This window comes from Acomys russatus, chromosome 12 (assembly GCF_903995435.1).
Source record: "Acomys russatus chromosome 12, mAcoRus1.1, whole genome shotgun sequence".
In the NCBI taxonomy this organism is placed as follows: Eukaryota; Metazoa; Chordata; class Mammalia; order Rodentia; family Muridae; genus Acomys; species Acomys russatus.
The window spans coordinates 7969835-7988073 of record NC_067148.1 but is presented as its reverse complement, the minus strand read 5'-3'; the positions used below and the strand labels follow the sequence as shown (position 1 = coordinate 7988073).

General features: G+C 42.8%; 1 protein-coding gene across 3 annotated transcripts in view; it reads right to left on the bottom strand.

Moving 5' to 3' along the window:
• Slc39a10 (solute carrier family 39 member 10) overlaps positions 1-15727 on the bottom strand; it is a 46349-nt gene extending 30622 nt beyond the window's left edge. Inside the window, exons 1-2 of one of the 3 annotated variants that reach the window (XM_051153818.1) lie at positions 14760-14906; positions 9385-9496 (exon numbers count right to left, since the gene is read on the bottom strand). The gene's annotated coding sequence lies outside the window, so the exon portion shown is untranslated. Of the gene's footprint in view, positions 1-9384; positions 9497-14759; positions 14907-15506 lie in introns of those variants that run through there. The other 2 variants (XM_051153819.1, XM_051153817.1) reach the window with 2 other exon arrangements.
• Between the last annotated feature and the right edge of the window lie 2512 nt (positions 15728-18239).

Here is an 18239-nt window from a genome sequence, read left to right as displayed (position 1 = left end):
AAGTAAGAGGCCAAATTTCACACAATAAATGCTAACACAGAAGTGTCCAAAAACGTTAGTCAGCGCATTAGTTACTAGCAGGATGTGGGTACTTGAACCTAAATTAATTGAATTAGAATTTAAAATTCAGTTTCTTGGTTATCATAGGCGTTTAAAATGCTGTACCTCCACATGCAGCTAAGGGTCGCAGTCTTGGACAAAGCTGACACAGAACACTATCATCACTATGGTAAGGTCTACCGAAAAGCACACTTCTAGAATCTAGAAAGAGCATGTGAGCCAGTTTGGGTATTTTGAGCTTTTCTAGAGTAAAACTTTGAAACTAATTTCACATTACAGTCTAGCTACTTCACGTCTGAATCTGTTAAATAGGCATTTTACCTCCTGTCTAACACTATACATTGGAATTGATGCGTGTATTTTAAATCAATATAACATAAAGCACATCTTAATCCAGCCCAACAGCCACATGTGACTCTGACTGCTCTTACTAGGAATTGCAGACCTACAAAAATTACTTGAGAAATTAAGAACTTCAAGCTAGGAGACAGAAGGCACTTGAAAAGAGGAAAGCTAGTATCAGTTACTTCATTAAAATTAACCATTTCTGTTAAAAAGGCATCTCTGGAAAAAAAAAAAAAAGCAAAGCAGCAAATGATAGGCACAGAGGTAGGCGTGATTCTGAGAGGAACTGGGGAAGGGGTGAGCATCACAGTGCACTGTATGAGATTCTCAAAGAGTTAGGAAAGCTGCTCTAGTGGCTAACGAAGGGTAGTCTGGAGCAGAGTCAGTGCATCAAGAGCACCTTGGAGTTAGATAAAGAAATCATTACACCCTACCCAGACCTGGTACGTCAGAATCTTGGGTTTGAGGTCTAATAATTTATAGCAATAACACCCCTAGTTAGATGCTGTAGTCAATTGAAGGTTTTATATATATAATAATAATGCATATATTAGTTTGCATCATATGTGACACATATGGGCTAAGCATTTTTACAATCTATGATTGTATGTCATTCCAAAAGTACACAGAGATTTGACTTTTAACCCAAATATTTCAGTTTCTTATACAGTCTCATTGGTAGTCACCATTAAAAACATATTAAATTTAATGATGTGACTAGAAGTCACAGAACACCAAAGAGCTGGAAGCCACCAGAAAGGAGGTAACGGCAAGGAGGAAATTAAGGATCCTTCCTTACACTTTCCAGAGAGCCTGTGTCTGCTGACACCTGGGTTTCAGCCTTGCTTAGCCTCCAGGGCTGTGCTGGTTAAGCCATGAATTTGAGGCACTCTGTCACAGAAGCCGTAGGAAAGCACCAGGAGGACTCCCTGAAAAACAGCAAGACCAGGATGACAACTCTGGGCATCCTGCTGCACGTAAGCAATAATAACCAGCCATGGGTAAAGAAAATGCTGTATGCTTTAGAATTAACGTAAAATGTCTCACGAAGAGGAGGGGACATGTCCTGGCCTGGATGCTGGCTTCTCAAACACAGCAGGATGAGCAGCTGAGCTGCGCTCTGGTAGGGGCGTGCTTATCTAAGCAGCAGGCTCCCTGGCCTGTGTCCTCCAAAGACCAGCCTTCTGTATGTTTCACATAGCTCTCCCAACCTGGACATTTTAATGCTCAAATGAGAAAAAATTTTGAGGGAACAGTACCCCATGGCGCCCACTTAGGACACTAAACACTTTTATTAATAAGCACTGCAATGTTAAGGAGAATGATTCAGAGGATAAATTCATACTAACTTTACTTGTACACTAGTGAAAATGAAAAGGCCATGGATGATCCAGCCAGTTGTTACTAATGGGAAGAAGACTCCTGTTCCTCTCTCTCCACAGCACCCCCTGCAGGGTTCTCATGTTCCCACTGAGACGCTAGTGTAAGGAGATGGCGTGAGTTATCCATTCATGAGATACACTAATGTCACAAGGTTTCTTCACGCGCACTTTCCCACTGTTCAATGAATAGGAACCAGTGGTAATAAATACAGATTAGAAAACTTCAAATGAATGATGCCACAAAACACAAAATCTATGCACAGTATACATGAGATTTATGTTGACATTTATCATCATTCTTTACATTTGTGTTGCAAAGGTTCTTGTCTCGAGTCTCTGAATTACCACATTCAAGGGCGAATGACAGGTACATAAGAACATAAGTGACACGTGTAATCTTAAGCTTGGCAGCCTTTAAAATTAAAATACAAATTTGGCAATTTCAGTACGACGACAGCAGATGTGTTTGAAGCATCCGTCTCAGCAGGCTCAGCAGCTCTGCAAGGACCACTTGCCAAAGGGGATCAGCCAGTTCTTTTCTGTCTCAGAACAGTCTAAGACCATTTCAGGTTTAAGGGCCTCTCTGCTCTGGTTACTCAGAAACATATCAACCTTCCATGGATGGATGGTAACTCAGACAATGGGAGGACAACAAAAAGGGAAACACGGGTTCAGAAAGTTTACCCTCAGCAGTGGGGGGTGGGCGGTGTAGACACTGGCACTCATCAACTTTCCTTCCTTGCAAACTGCCAACAGCCGCTGACCTCACTTAACACGAAGGCTGAGGGGATGCAGTGGCACCTAAACTTTATGGACTTCGTAAGCATTCCACGGGAGCTGAGAGCTCTCTAACTCCCACAGAGCATCTGTGGGGTAGAAAAGGAATGGAGGAAGTGTCACACAGCCATGAATTACTCCACCTTAAAACCTAACCTTCAGTGGAGTTCACTGTACGTTAAGCAAAATATTCCATTATGTCTCTGGTTTAGAGTTCTCCAGGTTTTATATGTTGAGAGTATTAACTTTATAACTGAAGATGGTTTTTAGCTGGCTGGACTTCGGCTATGCTCTGCAGACACTTGTATCCTACTGCACAAGAAATGGGAGGATGAATTCTGTCACTACAAACACGATTCACTCGATTTGTTATGCAGCGTCACAGCTCAAAGTTTAAGCATTCTATCATAGCATAATGTCTAATTGAAGGTTAATTTATACACTACTTCCAAACCCAACATTTTTGCTTTGGATGGAAAGAAAAAACGAAGTTGATTAGTGTTCCCCTGTACTTTGTCTTCGCATGTGAGCTCTACAGTGCTGCTGTGGTCACACTGTGGCGACATCTTGGGATAACTCTGGATCATTATTAAGTTATCTCTACCTTGGTACTGGCCACCTGAGTATTTTTCGCTTCATGAAAACAGCTGAATTTTATACCCAGCCATAAATGCTTCCCTGCAAGTGGGTTGCCATTCAACCAATCTCATTTCTAAATGCCTGTACAAAGAATACAGGTTACAACTCCGAATCAGAAAAAAACAAAAAACAAACAAACAAACAAAAAAAACTGGCAACAGTTTGTGCAAATGAGTTAAAAAAACATTTTTAAAAAAAAAAAACTTGATATAGTTTAAAAATTCAGCAGCTGTAAAAATAGCTCTGTTTCCAACTCACCTTCCACTCATCTTTCCACAGTGGTCTTACACAATCCATGGGTACTTTCAAAGCAAAAGAGACCGATACTGATTAAATGCTACCACTACAGAAAGTACTCAAATGTCACATTTTACATGAACTCTTTCACCCACAGAAAGGTTAAGTAAAAGCATTTCTAGTCAGAGAGGGAAAGGCATTATTTATCTTGTTAACAGAACACACTGTTGTCCAGGACTACAGTTGAAAGGACACAGGAAGATGAGGAAGACCTGCACAAGACTCACTTAAGTGCTTGCAGTGTCCTAACTGTACAGAACACATATCTCAGTGAATGTTAATTGGCCTTACTTACCCAGTATACAATGCAAACATGAATCAAAACACACTGTTGTACACAATAAAGATGATTTTTGCCAATTTACATAAAGATAAAGTTTGAGATCTTTGATAGGATATTCCATAAAGGCTTACAACATTCTTTTGTTTTGTTTTGTTTTTTGAGATAGGGTTCCCCTTTGTAGCCTTGGCTGCCCAAGACTTGCTTTGTGGACTTGGCTGGCTTCAAACTCACAAGAGATCTGCCTGCCTCTGCCTCCCAAGGGCTGAGATTACAGATGTAATCTGTACAGGTGCACCACCACACCAGGCTCAACAACATTCTTTAGTGATTCTATTTTAAGTTTTTATGATATAATGTCAAGCTATAGCTTTACATTTTTTTCAAGTAAGTAATAGCACACAGCACCTTATACTCTAATTGATATTATTTCAAACCTTCTAATAGTTATTCTACTCTTATTCTATACAAATAAGTGTAAATGTAGAAAATTAAAGAAAAGGCCGAGTGCAGTGGTGGCGCACTCCTGTAGTCCCAGCACTTGAGGCAGAGGCAGGTGGATCTCTGTGAGTTTGAGGCTAGGCTGGTCTACAAAAGTGAGTCCAGGACAGCCAAGGATATACCAAAAAGCTCTTCTGGGGGAGGGGAGAGAAAAAGAAGAAAGGAAGGAAGGAAGGAAGGCAGGCAGGCCCTGGAGAACATTCAACCCTGAAGTGCACCATTAAGGTGAGATTTCAAGATGGTGACATTGAGCTGACTTGAAAACCAGGGTTTCTTTCTTCCATAGTCATAGTTCATACTCCATAACTAGAACATTGATGGAACATTAGTGAAATGGCTCATCTAAGACACCACAAGAACTATTTGGAAGGGAAAAGAAATTGCCTCCTACTAAAATTTAGCCAATATAAGTAACATAAAAGTCATTCAGTGAGTTACTAACATGGCGGACATACACTGAAGGCTCCTATCTCCAACACTAGGTTTCCAGAAAGGATAGTCAACTGAGTATGAGCGCTGCATGTCACCTGTTTCATTTAAAAAATAAAAACAGGGTACAAAGTGCATTTAAGTGTATTTGAAGAATATAGTTAATACCTTATCTCAGTTGTCACTCTTGCACCCACATACAATAAATACTCACAGGAAAGTATTTGGGGGGGGTGTTGAGACAGGGTCTCTTTGTGTTAGCCTTGGCTGTCCTGGACTCGCTTTGTAGAGCAGACTGGCCTAGAACTCACAGCGATCTGCCTCCCAAGTGCTAGGATTAAAGGCGTGCACCAACACAACAGGAAAGTATTACAAGTTCTTTATGCCAGCCCTTTTGATGTTCTCAATTGTTAATTTGAAAGGCAAAGAGGTAGAAATTGGAAAAGAAACCACTAAACTGCTCACCTAGGAGTCTACAACTATGTCATGCTTTTAGTAAATGTAAAAATCCCTTAACTAAACGTATCTACAGTTTGAAAACTTTAAAAAGCACGTATTTTAAGGGTTCATAATAGCACCTCTTCAAGAAAACACAGGTAGGTTCCTTCTGTCAATCAAAACACTATGCAGAGAAAAGGTGAGAAGTGACAATGTGCCGGGAATATCAGCCAAGATGTCAGGACTATGAGAAGGGCTAGCTGGTGAGACAGGACTAACTGCCTCTGCAAAAGCATAGTGACTAGATCTGCGTCTCAGAACCCACATTAAGATGGTGCGAGAGAACCAGCTCTGCAAAGGCGTCCGTCCTATGACTTCTACACATGTACTGTACGTACACCAGGTAGCTATATATGCGTGTGCGCCTGCACACACACACACACACACACACACACACACAAATACACACATGCTTTCACATATACACACATAGACATACACACATAAATTTCTAATTAAATTCCTTAAAAGATTTGTTAAAGATTAGACTGCCTTATTAGCTATGAGTCCATAGGTAAATATTACCATCCTTGACGTCTTATCCCTTATAATGTGGGGTTATTGATCTCTGCTTGTTTTATAGTTAACAAAGAAAAAAATAAAATAAAAATTCATATATTTTAAGTGGTAAAAGGCTCACATTTTTATTTTCCATCTTGCATTATTTACATGTTACTTAGTACAAGTTATTGACAGTAGTATCACTTGGTGTTCACGCTCATTTCTGAGGCATTCACCAGATGGATTATCTTGTATAGAACACTGCAGACCAGAAACCAAAATACTTTATCTATTCACCACAGCACTGACACTGTCTGTCTTCAGCAAAACAAAGAACATCTATGCTTATCTACCAAGGGAACTAACCTAGTGCATTAAAACTGCTCTGGAAAGCAGATAGGTTTATCAATGTAAGACATTACTGTTACTAGATGTGACATTATTAAAGTTTGGCTTAAAATGATACAACGCACAAAACTAGAGAGAAAAGTCCCTTTGTACTAGTTTAAAAGAATACTATCAAAATATTACAAGGGCACAGGCAGGACCAATTCGCACAACCTAGAGGTATCAGGATAACTCCACTTCAGCAGGGGTAGGAAGGCCTCATCCAAACACCAGCTCCCTGCCGGTACAGAGTTATTTAAGGATATGGCACTGCAGTACTGAGTTCTCAGAAGGAAACAGGATCCTCCTGCAGCACAGTGGTTGGCTTTGTTTTGTTTTGTAACCCCATGTGACTAGCTAGCTAGCCCCCCAAAGCTAGGTTCACAGTTTAGAATGCCAATAAAGCTTTCAGTGACCAAACGAACGAATAAAAAACTAGCACCGTTGAGGAAATCTCCTACACTTTCTGCAGAGACTCAGTCACAGGACAATGGGAGATGTGTTCACTGAAACTGAGTATAACTCTGTGCTTGCTCTCCCTGTAACTTAAAAACGTAGGCTATAAACATCTATGTCTTGATTTCAGATACCCCACTAAGCAATACGTCCAACTAATACTCCAATAAACAACATGTCACACCAATATTCCTTGTACGCTGAACACTAATGTACAAGCATTTACTGTCTTATTAAATATCTGCACAACTACTCTTATTTCAGCACTTGGATCTTTTGGTACAGGGATCCTAAAGCATCCTGTGCGAATGTAACATTTATTTTGCTAGTCTTTTCTATCTGGAGATGCAAAGAACACAGGAGACAGTAAAAACTCACTGGTGGAGATGCCTTTCAGTCAGTAACTACTGACATGCCTTTAGAGCTAGCACAATGTGTGACTGTTACTCTTCAGTGAAGGCCTCAACTCCTTTTCCTTCCATGTGCTCACAGCACAGCCTTCTTTACAAAACCTTCATCGTGAGGAAGACATGCCTTCATTCTCGCAGTGGCCGCTGCCTACGCTTTCACCATGGCACTCATCTTACTCGCCCTCTGTATTATGCCTTTTCACAGGGTACCTCCCTGATGCAGTTTCTCCCTCACAGACCTGCCAGGCAGGATGATCCCTACGAGGTCAGTGGTAGGGCAATGACCACAGAGCCCAGAGCAGCGCTTTCCAACACTGACCGGCATTCTGTGCTGCTGACAACATGGAGCCCACTTCCCTACCAGCAAAGTTTTCTGACCAGTTCATTTTTACCCTTGTTACAGATACTTTGAGCCCCTGGGCTCCTCTAATTGTTGGACAAACTGAATTGATACAGCTTAGGCATTTAGCAATCTCTTACAAAAATGGAATCCAAAGGCCAAACTGATTTGCCAGTTACCAACCCAGTAACATGCTTATTCCCAGGCTCAGTCATTTCTAACATAGAAAAAACTGTACAAATTCTTGCACAAAAACTTAAGAAATTCATTTTCCTTTTGCAACTACATTAAAAAACACAGGCAATGTGGACCTTAATGTATAAGAGAAAAGAAATGCCAAGGATGATTTCTAAGAAAAAATATTAAGGTCAGAAAAGAAAGTATTGCAGAAAAGAAAAAAGTAGTTGTTCCTTACAACGGATCAGTTGTGGTAACGTTTAAGGCACCAAAACATAACACTGACTAAAGTTCTAAGATTACAGTTGATTAAGGAACTAGTCCAGGAGTGGGAAGGTATGCAGGGCGAGAAGAGCCGTGCTGCAGTACAGCAGGCCGTGCCTGACTGAAGGCCTAGTAAGGAAACTGTCACCTGGAGATGGAACAGCGAACGGCACAAAAGTCAACTACAATGTAAAGTGTGTATATACATGTATGTATGTATGTATGTATGTATGTAAGTAAGTATGTATGTATGTAAGTATGTATGTATGTAAGTATGTATGTAAGTATGTAAGTATGTATGAAAGTAAGTATGTAAGTATGTATGTATGTATGTATGTATGTAAGTATGTATGTATGTAAGTAAGTATGTATGTATGTAAGTATGTATGTATGTATGTATGTAAGTAAGTATGTATGTATGTATGTATGTATATAAAGGGTATAGGAGACTTCTCTACTCATAAACCGTTTTGATGTTTTTGAACTGTATTTTAGTTTGATTTTTTAAAAAATCCTCAATGAAATTTGAAAATGTTTAGCTAATGAATCAATAAAAAGCTTAGCATATGTAGAAGAAAATCATACCAGTCAAGAACTTCACAAGAGCCGGGCGTGGTGGTGCACACCTGTGATCTCAGAGCTCTGGGAGGCAGAGGCAGGCTGATCCCTGTGAGTTCCAGGCCAGTCTGGTCTACAAAGCGAGTCCAGAACAGCCAAGGCTACACAGAGAAACTCTGACTTGAGGAAAAAAAAAAAAAAAAAAAGCAATGAACAACAACAAAAAACTTCACAAGCCTTAGTGTAGTTTTAATCACAGTATACATCTTAATTTTAATTTATGTCATTATTTAGGGATACTAGCCTATAATTAACTCCAAGATGAGTAATGATTACAACATTTTAACACTGTTCTATCTTGCATTTAAACTATTTAACAGATAAAGTCAAGATTCACCTTTGTTGTACTGTCACTTATACTCTAAAAAAGCATACAGGAAAAGATTACTTATATATATTTGTGTGTATAAAACATATTTTTATACAATATATAAATACTTAGTATACTTACTATATATTATATATATTACATATAAAATGTATACAAGCATTTACATTTCACATACAGTATATGATGCTACATATTTTACATATGAGTCTGTTAAAATTAAATGAGGCTTTACAATTATGTGAATACACTTCTATTATATTTTTACTGGCCTCATTTATAACATAGGAAGAGATCACTAATGACACCTAACTGATCGGTACAATCTGTAGCAGCTCTGGTGCTAAGGATGGTCCCTGTGAAGAGGTTATGTTTCTAACATAGTGCATAGTGTATGTCTTCACATATTCAGAGGATCTTCCGGAGGGAGTTTTTAGAGCTAACAGATCCAGTAATGCGCTCTCACCAGCCTGTAAGTATACAACTATGAGCTGCGTAAACAGGATGTAAAGTCAATGGGAACAGAGGCAAGAGGAAGGCATGAAAACAAAGAGGATGTCTCTCCTGCTCTGAAGGAGTTACAAGACAGTGATAATGTCTGCATTAGAGAAGCAAAACCAGGAGACACGGGGACGCAGCCACCTACAGTGACCACAGGTGGGACCCTCGCAGGCCTCCAGGACACGCCAGCTCACCTCCCACCTCCAAACACAGAAGGCGCTACTTCTTCAGCATGCAAAGGGCGAGACCAAAATGCTTCTCAGGTACGTATGAGTTATCATCTGAGCCAGCACTTTACTGAGTATTCTGACAGGAAATATTTAAAAGCAATGAGTAGAATAATGATGGAGTATTAAGAATATATCAAGGGTCTACAGATATAAACTGTTCACAATAAAACTCCAGGGTGTGTGGGACTGCTGCTTCCACCACAGCTTCCTTCCTTACCATCTGCAGCTGCAGATGACACACACGAATGACGAAGCCCATCCAAAGACAGTCCATGCAAGATTTGTCCCATTACAGCCCTCAATTTAGCCCACAGAAAAGCAAACACCCCAGAACCTGAATTAGTAATTCAGTAGAAAATATTTTAAAATTCAAAAGTTCACAAAATATATGAATCCACAAAGATCTTAGTTCAAAGTCCCATCTGAAATGTCGTTAGACATCAAATAGCACAATAGGACACAGAACTGAGATCACCTTTTCTTTTATTCCCCCAGACAGGGTTTCTCTGTGCAGCCCTGGCTGGCCTGGACTCACTTTGTAGACCAGCCTGGCCTCGAACTCACAGCAATCAGACTGCCTCTGCCTCCCGAGTGCTGGGATTAAAGGCGTGCGCCAGCCCGTCAGACTGAGATCGTCTCTTATACGGAATGACAATCGATCTAAACCCTAACTCCATCAGTGGGAAGCCTCAGATGAACGTTCAGGATGAAGACTGGCCTGTTGCAGTTTGTAGCAGCTCTGTGATAAGGATGCTCCTTGCGTTCTGATTCATGTCTCACCCCTCAAAGCTTTCAGAATGAGCTGCCTACCTCTGAAAGTTGAATGCAAATTAAGGACAAAGTTACAGCTGCTGAAATGTTAACTCAAGGACTAGTATTAGCTGGTATCTCCCTTTGTTTCAGTAGCAAAGTATCTTTTAAAGGTACTATAAAAGCATAATTTTAAAAGTGGGTAATTATAAAATCTGCTACTGGAACTTCTAGAAACCCTGTCCAAAAGCAAACCCAAGCACTCTACTAGAACAAGATGTAAGCCTTACATTTGCATAAATTTCTAACTATTGCTAGCAACCTGTTAGAACATCTTTTAACATTAAAAACTCCCTGCATTGGGTAACCTGTAATACTATGTTCTATTAAAAATGATTAAGAAAATGACATTTTATATTGTTATGTCATACAACACTACACGGTTGTATTCTAACATTTCTGAATACTATGTGTGACCTACAGAGTTGGGAATGATCTCAGTAACCTTGCTGTTAAACTTTTCATTTCAGTTGTACATTGCTTTATACTTAGTGAACACACTTTTAAATGTTCCAGTAAGTTTTTATTGAGAATTAAAACAGTTTCTTATTTCAGAAAAATTTAAGCACAGCTGTGGTCCATCACAGATCTTAAAGAATAAAAACAAGTATTTAAAAAAACCCTAACAACTGGTATAATCTGAAATCATAAAAGATGAAGAAACCTTGCAGTAATGATAAAAACCTAGAGACTCCTTAATTTAAAAATTACTTAATTTTTAAAACAAGGTCATCATGTGCATTTGACGTTTTCAAACTTTATTATCAGTACAACATAAAGTTACATGAAACAAATTAAGCCAGAAAGTTTAACACCCTTCTCAAGACAGGCCCAGATTAAATAAGTAAAATTGTCATTACTCATATACAACGCTAACTTCAGACACTAACTCTCTCATTTTAACAAATTGTTTTCGCAGTTAAAAAAAAAAAAGCTTACACATACTTTTGAAAAGTAACTTGATTCTGTGTCTATCCAATTTTTTTCCATATTTGGAAAACTGGAGACTAAATCCAATCACAATCAGTTTTTAAAAATACATGCACATTTTCTACTGGCAGTGGTAACCAGCTGGAGGAAAGCCACTGGGAACGCAGATTCTAACTTCAGTACAGAGGACAGGTAACAAGAAACTCCAAGGTAAATCAAACACTAGGGGGCAGCAAACTATTGAGGATCACGGCAGGCAACGGGTTCAAAGAAAGACTGAGACAGAATACGAGACTATTTACTCTTTGGGCTGTAGGACTACGGCTAGAACCAAGGAACTCACTATGGCAGCTGGCTCAGCTACTAACTCCCAGCCTTTTGTATATTTTCAATGTGAATTACACTATAACGAAAGATGGCTTAAAATTAAACCACTGTGATATTTCTCTTCCATTTTCAGTTGTCTACTTTGTGACTATTGATTTTAAATTAAATGTATTTGTAACAGTGTCCCTTTGATACGTAACTCAGTAGAGTTTCCATTCCTGAGGGAGGCCCTACACTGATGAGGACTAGTATTTTTAGACAAATGATTTTACATGAATGCTAAATTTAAACCTGACAAGCTACCTATGCCCAGTCACTGGATGTATCACAGGCACAGATACTTTGTGACAAAACGTTGCTGGGGGGGTGGGAGGAGGGATAATAGGGTTCCCTTCGATAAACTAGTTTTGTAAAGAAATCAAAGCATACACATGTAACTACAGAATGGACAAATAAAAAAAAGGCAAATCTACAGTCATCAGTTATTACGTGAATTATGGATTTAAAGGTTGTATCCTCTCAAAGGCCTAAGTGGTAGAAATCATTAAATACCATTCTGAGGTTCATCAGTTACCAGGCAAAAGAAAAGGGGGGAAAAAAAGAGGAAGTAAATTCAATTATTGAAGAAAAGCTTGGATGTAGAAAAGGTTAGACGAATAGCTCTTTAGTTCATCGCTAAATTAAACTCAAGTAGGTTTTGTAATACTTAAGTTCAGTTTAAAGCGACCTGCAAAGAGAACCAAATTAGCTAAGAGTATATACAGATTTTGAATGTTTAACCTCACTCCAAATCCCTAAATGCATCCCAATACTGCTCAATATCCAGGGTTCTGCAGGGTCAAAGGGAATACAGTATGAACAAAGTCAAATTTAATTAAGAGCAAATGGTCACCTCAGCTGTTGAATAATCACACACCCATATATATATATATATACCTTATCTTCTCCATATGGCACGTAGGTTTCCTAGGGCAATGCCTGCATGCTAAACATTAAGCCTCCTAACAGTACCTGGTGAGAGCCAAGGGGACGCCTAAGACTGAGGAAGGTGGATCCTGAGTTCCAGGCACACAAGAGCTACACAGGAGCAGCGCCAACCAAAACAGAGTCTGAACAGAAAGGTAGGATGAGGGTGGCAGTTGACAAGCTATTAGTGGACTGTATAGACTGCAGACCTCATTGTAAGGCTTGAAATGCCTCCAAATCCATAAGGTTCTGGGACCTAACATGCAGCTGTTGTCTGGATATAGGTCTCACTCAGATGGCGGCGACTACAGGACACAGACCTAAAATCACCGCCAGTACACGTGCACTGGCCTATATAAAAATCAAAGTGCAACTAGTGTTTAGAATTGGATCCTAGCCCAAGAAAATTCCCCACTACTTAATATATCCAAGTATCTCCCAATCCCCAATCAAAAACTGGGAACACACGTCATCTTTCCTTGTAAGGGTTTTCACCTGAAGCTCAGGACCCAGGAGCATGCACATGAGCTTCTATTTGCAGTACTAATGACTGAGCCTAGATTTGTGCGAACCTAGGCAAGTTTTCTCCCACTGAGCTCTTTTCACTTTTTAAAGACAAGCTCCAGGACTTGAACTTGACAGCTTCGTTTCTCCCAAGTAGTTGGGTTTGCAGGTCTGTCTCTGCCTTTACGTGTCACCTGAGAAAAAGTCCTCCCCACTCTTTTCAGAGTAACACAAGCTTGTCCTTCCACAGGAGTTCTTAATCATGACTTCTTGAGAGAATTGCCTTTTGTTAATTTGGGAGAGACTAAAGGCACTGAAATTTAGTTACTTTCCAGGGAGGAAGTAACTTCAATACAGGGCAAGATTACAGAAATGCTAGAAAGAAATCCTTTAAAGAGCATTTTCAGTTCTTGCTAATTTGAAGTTAGTCATTAGGCAGACCAGGACCACTGATATTTAGTGTTTTATTAAAACATGGATTACTCCATCAAAAACATGTACTTTCCCCTTAACTGTTTCAATTTTAACTCAATACATTATATCCTTACCTATCTGTAGTCACAATCTAAACCTTTTAGTCTGGAAAACACAGAAAATTTGTTTAAAAATGCCCGCCAGCACATTTTATCTTCCTCACAGCGTTTATCACCGATGTCTTTCTTTCCAGTGTAACATCCAATGCACACAGGAAGTGGGGTGTCTGGGATGGATTCCCAAGGTCCAGAAGAAATGACTCACAACGTACTGAAATACTTGTAGATTAGGGGAATGCTAATCTTACACCGTACACAGCAGTCTTGCTTTGTTAAGGCTTCTCGACTGTACTGTTACAATTCTAAGCCTCGACCTCTTGTATTACTTTTTCTTAATTATTAGATACACACCCAAAAAGAAAACATAAAAGAAACCTGTCACACGCTAGTTACCGCACTTAACAATGGACATAAATGAAAGTTTCTAGAAGATCGTAGGTTGTACTGTCTTTTAACTCATGTTTTGTGTCACTCTTGGAGCAGACACTTGGGTGAAGGACCCTTCCAAATCCGTGGCGGGGCGTCCTGCGGCGACATTTCTTCCACGTGCCCAGCTCCTTAAACTCGGCCCATGTGGACAGGCTCCCACGTGAACGCGTCTTCTCCGCAGCCACAGGAAGCCCTTCCACGTCACGCCACCCGAGGCCTCGCCTGGCTGGGGAGTTCCGTAGTAGACCCCCCCAAGGGAGGAGCGAGCCGTGGAGCGGATGCGGACCCCGCGGCCGGTCGACCGGCCACTTCCCTCTGCTGCCAACCGCGCCCACGCCGCCCTGCACCCCGGTACCCGGGAACAAAGCCCGCGGCCGCGCCACGGTCGCCCACGCCCAGCTCCGGGACCCGTGGGCTGCGCCACCTCTCCCGCGCGCCCCGCCAAGCCTTTTCGGTTAGCCGGGAGCTGAGCCGCTGCCGTCCGTTACCCCCTGCGGACGAGCCCCTGGGACCTGCCTCGGGTCCCTGGTCCCCCCGCATGGCAGCCGCGGGAGCCCCCAACCGGCGCCGCCCGCCCCGCGGCAGGCTCGGGGCGCGAGTCCCCACCGCGCTCGGCTGGCCGCGGCGCCACGCGCTGACCCCGCGCGCGGCTCTCCGGCTCGCCGCCGCCGTCGCCGCCTGCAGCAGCTGCAGACACCCGCGCCCCGGCCCAGAGGCCCCGGTGGCAGCCCCAGCCCGGCCCTCCCGGCCTCCCCTGCCGTCCCGGGACTCCCAGGCTCCGCCGCGCACGGGGCCGGTTCTGGGGGAGGGAATGTAAACAAATCGGGGTTTTATAGTTACCTCACACTCGAGTGCCGTGTGCATCTCCTCTCCGCTCGGTACCAAACCCCGGCTGCACCCAGTCGTGTATTCTCCAAAGCCGCCTGCGCTACCTGCGTCGCGCAGCCCAGCGCGCAGGCCGCCGCTCTACGCCGGCAGCGCACCCGGCCCGCTCCGGCGCCCTGCGCAGCCGCACCCGGGCCTCCACAGCGCTACGCCAGCAGCGCACCCGGCCCGCTCGGGCGTCCTGCGCAGCCGCACCCCCGCAGTCTCTGCGCTACGCCGGCGGCGCACCCGCAGCGCCCAGCCATTCACTTCGCGGATGCGCCCGGCGTAGGGGAGCCGCGGCACCCACGGGAGCTACACCGACAGGCGAAGCTGGAAGAAATTCGATCTACGCAAACTGCGGAGCTCAGGAGCACCGCGCTAGTTTTGTTCCGAGAAAGGACGGCGTGGGGGGGAACTGGGGCAGCTTCTAACGCATGCGTGAAGCTCCCTCGGCCGCCTCGCCTGGCCTCGCCAGTCGGTTGCTGCGGCCTTGGGCTGGCGGATGAGACGAGGAAGCCTGGAGAGCGAACACCCTGACCCAGAGGTTTCTGAGTGATTAGGATTGTTGATCTGTACGCGGGTTAGACATCTTTATTGAATTAACTCCTCCCCCTCTGACCCAGCCACTGTTCAGTCTCAGGGCAAAACAGAACTTTAGTGCTATGTGCAAAATGTTTTGCATAACTCCCCCCACCGCACCCCCATTTAAAGAGCACTTACAGTGGGTCTTCCCAAACAGAAAGGAGAAGTTGAGTCTGAAAGTGGCACGTAATTCTGGTAGCTTTTAGTCCCCTCCAAGGACTTCCCACCACCTAAACCACTCGACAGTTTTACACCCAAAGGCAAAGCCCTGTTCTGCCAAGAAGCTCCAGTAGACTCATGCCTACATCCTGCCAGTTCTTGCATCCCTTTGCTCACGCCGCCATGCTCAATGGCCTCCTCCCCTCTTAAGCAACTAACAACCCACAATTTTCTTAAAAGGAGGCTCGGGCAAACCCTTTGCTTCATTATTCATTACTCTGCTTCCTGGCTCTTAATTCATGTCTAGGCTTATTTGTATTCTGCCCGGATGCCTGTGTTTCTGCATTCAAACTGAGTCCACTTACTAGTGAAAGTGAATTCTGGGGGTGCTTTATGGATGCCCAACAGAGTGCATATAACTCTGAGCAGTCGTAATTGCCAACTTAATGCGTCAGGTACCTCCAGCCTTCTTTGCATGTGTATTAATTTAATACTTGTAACAGAGTGAAAAATGATTACCCAGGAAACGAAGGCATAGGAAATAAGAGACTTGCCCTGAGAGAACGGGGAAGAAGAGACACACAGAGGCAAATCTTTTTTCCGTATAGCTATGTGGCTTTTCCGGCATGCTTGAACTCCTTGAAAACTGTTTGCCTTTTGTTTTCCATCTCTACGTGAAACATCTTCCGAGTGCTTAATAAATGTCTTACAAAAAGCACACTGCACTTCTCAGATCCCTCTTTTTTCTCGTCTGGGGAAGCCAGCCTATACCCCCAACTCCTGCTGCAGAGGATGACTGTTCTGAGAAGTCGGCAGGCCTTGCCTGCCAGTGGAAGACAACTCCTCAAGCCCATGAATGAATCCAGGGATTACTAAAAAAATAATGACTTAAGTTGTTTGGAGTTTCTCAGTTCATAATAAGTGGATCCTTTCGGTACAAAGCACAAAAACCTCCAATTTGCCCTGATACTTTAAGGCTTCTAATTATTTGATTGAACACATCATCAGCTTCTTTAAGATCAGAGCGCTTGAGTCACGTTCCCCAACATCTCCACTGATTCTGGGCTACGTATTTACTAAACAGATGCTCACCAGGTTTGAACAGGTACGGCTAAATACTTGATTAAACGCTTTAGTATGGCCATGCCAAACAGCCAACAGCGACAGCTGCAGGTGGGATTCCCCTGTGCTCCCCAAGTCTCTCTCGGTCCTTTCGAGATTTCCCAGAACCCCAGTGTGGCGATGGAAGGGCTAAAGAGCTTACTCATAGCGCTTCGTTCACAGTATCACTTCACATATCTGTGTCTGAAATGAAAAGGCAGCCATTCTGCCTCTGTGAGAGTGTACAGTGAATCCAATGGCCCTTTTAGTTCTTCCGAGGATTAGAAAAGAGCCAAGTGCGATAACGGAACATGAGTCTCCCCCCCCCCCCCTCTCTCTCTCACACACACACACAGACCTGGCTTTCCTTTTAATTTCGGAGAAAGTGCTCACCACCCACAAGAAATTTATGGTGGTAATGAAATGGATCTACAAAGAGAGGGACAGATTCTAAGAAACCAGACCTTGCAAACTCAGTTCTTGTCATGAATCAAGATTAGTAATAACCAATAATTTAAAAAAATCCTCCTTAAGTGCGTTTCAGTCTAAACACTTGATTTTCCCATGGCCAAATATATTTGGATCAGACAGGGTTATACCCAAAGAAGTCATTAAGAGAATAAGGAAGATTAAAGGAAGCGAAAGGTGAGGAATGGCGCACCAGAATAGACATTTTAAAACTGGACAAGGAAGGGGTCGGGCATATATAATAAGCAAAGATCTGAACCTAGGCTTCAAAATTCGCAGCTACCCAGCATTTCTAGAGGTTCCGTAGTTCATACTTGGGAGTGAAATCCCAGCTCTACAGCATTTCCTGTTTCTCAGGAGCAAGACCAAGTGTCGGAACAGCCCAACCCTTTGAGATAGCACAGGAAGATAGACCTTGGTGAGGGACGAATTGCCTGCCTGCCTGCCTGCCTGGCAAGTGAAATTATGTAATAAACAACATTGTCAGAGATCTTCAGAGACAGAAATAGACTGCAGATATGAAACCGCACAAATATTTAAGTACTCCCCACCCAGAACGGAAAAACTGACTTCATGACGATTTGCAAAGCTGACTAAAACATTAAAGTAGCTGCATCCTTGTCCTGAGTCGTAGCAGTGCTAAGACAAGGACCTTCCTTTGAGGTTCGCTGCTGCAGGAGCAGCCCCAGCAGAGAAGCTATAGTGCTGCCTCGGACCCATTCCAGGATGCTCTTCAGAATAAAATGACCTAGGGCATGAGAAAGAGGAAAGTTCACTCAGAAGAATGAACCAAAGCAAAGACCCATGCGCCATCAGGACGCTTTCGTGTCCCAAACTTGCCGTGCACACCCACACATCCCTGGAATTCCATAGTCGCCTGCCCTTCGGTGCTGGGCCGTGAGACACGGCGACTGACCGCCAAAGAAGTCGCTGCCCTCCTATGTTTGTTTATGCTGCTCATGGAGTATGTTTTTTTTCCAGGCGTGTTATGAAAAAGAAGTTCCAAGAATGGAGCAAACGTGATTATCTAGATTCTTAGGGGTGGAGGGCTGCAGAACAAAGACAAATAGCCCACTTCTCACTGCTGCTCTCAGCCAACAATATCTCACTCAAAAATATAAAAATGAAGAAAAGCAGGCGTGG